The sequence below is a fragment of the Furipterus horrens genome, unplaced genomic scaffold, assembly GCF_987537825.1.
Source record: "Furipterus horrens unplaced genomic scaffold, mFurHor1.1.pri manual_scaffold_7, whole genome shotgun sequence".
In the NCBI taxonomy this organism is placed as follows: domain Eukaryota; kingdom Metazoa; phylum Chordata; class Mammalia; order Chiroptera; family Furipteridae; genus Furipterus; species Furipterus horrens.
Window position 1 is genome coordinate 76,916,968 of NW_028327177.1, and position 3,665 is coordinate 76,920,632.

Genomic DNA, 3,665 nt, shown 5'->3' on the forward strand with positions numbered 1-3,665 from the left:
GGTAGGCATCAGAGATCCATGGGTGAACAATACAGGCACTTGTGGAATTTACAACCTGCCAAGGGAGTAGCAGATACCAAAAATGTAATTAATGAATCGTTGCAATTAATCAATTAACTAACTGCAATTATGAGAAGTGGTATGAAGGACAAAAACAGATGCTATAAAAGAATAAAACAGGAACGCGGCGGCGATGTCCGCAAGCCAGGTGGGTGCCGCTGCAGCAGCGGCGGGGCCTCGTGTGTGGCTGGGAGGCCTGGGGCTCGGCCTCCCTTCGGTTCCTAGGAAGCAGGCCGGCGGCCAGCTCGGGACCAGCGGCAGCAGAGGCGGAGACTGCGGCGTGTCTCTCTCCTCGTCAGCCTAAGCCAAGGGAGGCCAGGCAGACAGGGTGGCTGGAGTTGGGTCCACTGCCAGGGAATGGGAATTCTCTTCACCAGGATAGCACTAGGAGCACAAAGTTATAATTGTTGGGCTGGATAATGCAGGGAAAACTACCATCCTTTACCAATTTTCTATGAGTGAAGTTATACATACATCCCCTCCAATAGGAAGTAATGTAGAAGAGATAGTGATTAATAACACACGATTCCTAATGTGGGATATTGGTGGCCAAGAATCTCTTCGTTCTTCGTGGAACACTTACTATACTAACACAGAGTTTGTAATAGTTGTTGTGGATAGTACCAACAGAGAAAGGATTTCTGTAACTAGAGAAGAACTCTATAAAATGTTAGCGCATGAGGATCTAAGGAAAGCTGGATTGCTAATTTTTGCTAATAAACAGGATGTTAAAGAATGCATGACTGTAGCAGAAATCTCCCAGTTTCTGAAACTAACTTCTATTAAAGATCACCAATGGCATATCCAGGCATGCTGTGCTCTTACTGGCGAGGGATTATCCAGGGACTTGAATGGATGTTGTCACGACTTAAAATTAGATGAGCTCTGCTGACCTCCTCTCATAGACTTTGTATAAACGAAGTGCTGGACTTGACCTGAAAGCTGCAAAAATTGATGGTTCAGATATATTTATAGTAAACTAATTTAAACTTTTTCTATAAGAAGAAAAATTAAGACCACTTATTTGAAAATGAAGAGGAAATCTCACTTTCCAATTGCTTTCTCGTTAAGTTTCTTTCAAAGCAAGGTCTTAACGTTGTGACTGACATTTTTCTCATAATAAATCCTCTCAGGACATTGTGTAGCCTGTGGTAAGTAGAAAGGGAGAGGAAGACATTTTTAACTTTAAGAGCTTTATTATCATTATAACCCTTCTTAGTTGAATGTTGTTCTCTTCTTGTTCCAATAAGTCAAAGTACAAGTCAGCACAGATATTCAGTTTCCAATATTTTAAGATGCAATGTTACTTATGAAAAGTATTTTTGCATAATCTTGTGTATGTATTGTATATATACCTCAATTTCAATTTAATGGTTTTGATTTATGTTCTAAAGAAAAGTGAAAATTAATAATATTCTTAATTGTAACAATGACATGAGTACTGGCATTGGTTTAAGTGCCAGTCTGTACTTTTCTTCTGTGTCCTCTGTATTGTACTAACCAACCCCCCAACCCCCCAAATCATTGAGCTGCTCTTAAAAAAAGAAAAAACACACTTTGTGTATCTATTGTTTTTATTCTTGTTGATCAAATTGCATACATGGAAACATGTAATCCAGTGAGTGTAATATCTATCAAATTCTTGGTTTAATATTACCAATGGGAACAATTGCACATTGAGCAGTTATCTATCATATTATTTTTTATTACACCGTATGCCACCTAAATTACTGAGTAAATTGTTATTCTGTTAATCATTCATCGTGATTAAAATTACAAATTGATTTTTTTCAGCAAAAAAAAAAAATAATAATAGAACAGGACTCCCGGCCTGTTGGGGCACAGGGGATGGAGGTGGGTAAGAAGAATTTGTAAAGACTCAACTAAATGCCATTCAAACTGAGAGGAAGAGGAGGAGTTAGTAAGTGAAGAACAGAGAGAAGGATTACAGACAAGAAGAAGGAGCAATTGCAACAGCCCTCAGATGGTAAGGGACACAACCGATATAAAAAGTGAGAGAAGACAGAGGTGGCTGACATGCAGAGAACAAAGAGAGAGGGACACAGATCAATCTAGGGACATGACACCCATCACACATGGGCATTAAGTAGATTTGATGATCTGGGTTTGAAGTTGGGTAAAAAGGAAAGATTGGGCCAAATAGTTTGGCTTTACTATAATAAGCAATATAGTACTGTACATCGCTTTAGTGAGAAAACAAAACATTCTGTCACTAGTGTTTGAGCATCAGTGCATCACCAAGATGGCATCAGCATGAACTGGACAGGGTTCCCAGCTCAGAGGACCCACAAAACTCTTCCCAAGGAGCTTTATGAGTCTGGATGTGAGAAGACAAAAGAAAATTGTAGCTGGGACACATCAGCTTTGGTGAGAGAGTGAATAAGTATTGTGAAAGAGAGGAATTAAAAATAAGGTTAACTCTGGCTACTGTGGCTCAATGGATTGAGCGTCGGCCTGCAAGCCAAGTGTCACTGGTTCGATTCCCAGTCAGGGCACATGACTAGGTTGCACGTCAGGTCCCCAGTTGGGGGCACAAGTGAGAGGCAACCACACAGTGATGTTTCTCTCCCTCTCTTTCTCCTTTCCCCTCTCTCTAAAAATAAATAAACAAATAAATAAATAATTTTAAAAAATAAAATAAATAAATAAAAATAAGGTTAAGAATATAAACCTCATACTGATGGCATCAATTAACTGACACCTTATAGAAAGCTGTGGATAAATACTCCAGCTTCATGGGGTATGTTCTACACTGTCCTCCAGAGGTCCCCAGTGGGGGCTGAACCCAAATTGTCTGACTTTTTCACCTGCTTGATAACAAACTTTTTCCCTCTCACTTCTCTGTTCCCCTACTTCCTGAATACATCTCCCAGACAAACTCCTTGGCCTTACATTCTTTCTCGGGGAACAAAAATTAGGAGAGCATGAGTGCAGGGGAGAAGATGGAACACCACATACATACATTTTAAGTTTCAAAGCTTCAATGTAATCAAAATTGGTACATAGCTTTAGACATCCCTTCTATGCAGATGATAATTAAATTCCACAAGAGGCTGAGTTTATTGAAAAAGAAAAGGGAGGCTCAGCCATTATTGGAGGGTATGGGAAAGTAAACTTACAGTGGTGAGAAGATGTTGTTATTAATGAGAGTGACAAACAATTAAGTTTGTAACATGGAAAGCTTTCAGAATAGCTGTTCAAGAATTTGGAAGAGTTTATGTCTTTGAAAAAACTATGGAAGAACAGCACAGTGATATATGAAAAACTTCTGGTTTTATGTAATATTTTTGTTATTATTTTGTGTAGTAATATGTTACTTCAGTAAAAGGTTACACAATTTACTTAACATAATAGCTTAAAATTTTTCTAATTAATATGTACTTTATAAGATTCTCCTGAGAATACTTCTGGCTATATTCCCAAAGATTTTTGTAGAAATTAACTAAGCCAAATAAGCTAATAAGAAAAATGTTACATGTAATATTGCCTTACATTTCCCTAGCTCATGGTTATTCTAAATATTTCATGAGTGTTTGCATTACTTTAATCACTTAAATATTAGTTCGGAAATACATTATTGTTCT

The 3,665-nt window shown here is 38.2% G+C and overlaps 1 pseudogene; it reads left to right on the top strand.

The window, feature by feature from the left end:
• The first annotated feature begins 417 nt into the window (after window positions 1–417).
• On the top strand, window positions 418–942 carry LOC150004672 (ADP-ribosylation factor-like protein 5A pseudogene; annotated as a pseudogene).
• The last annotated feature ends 2,723 nt before the right edge of the window (window positions 943–3,665 follow it).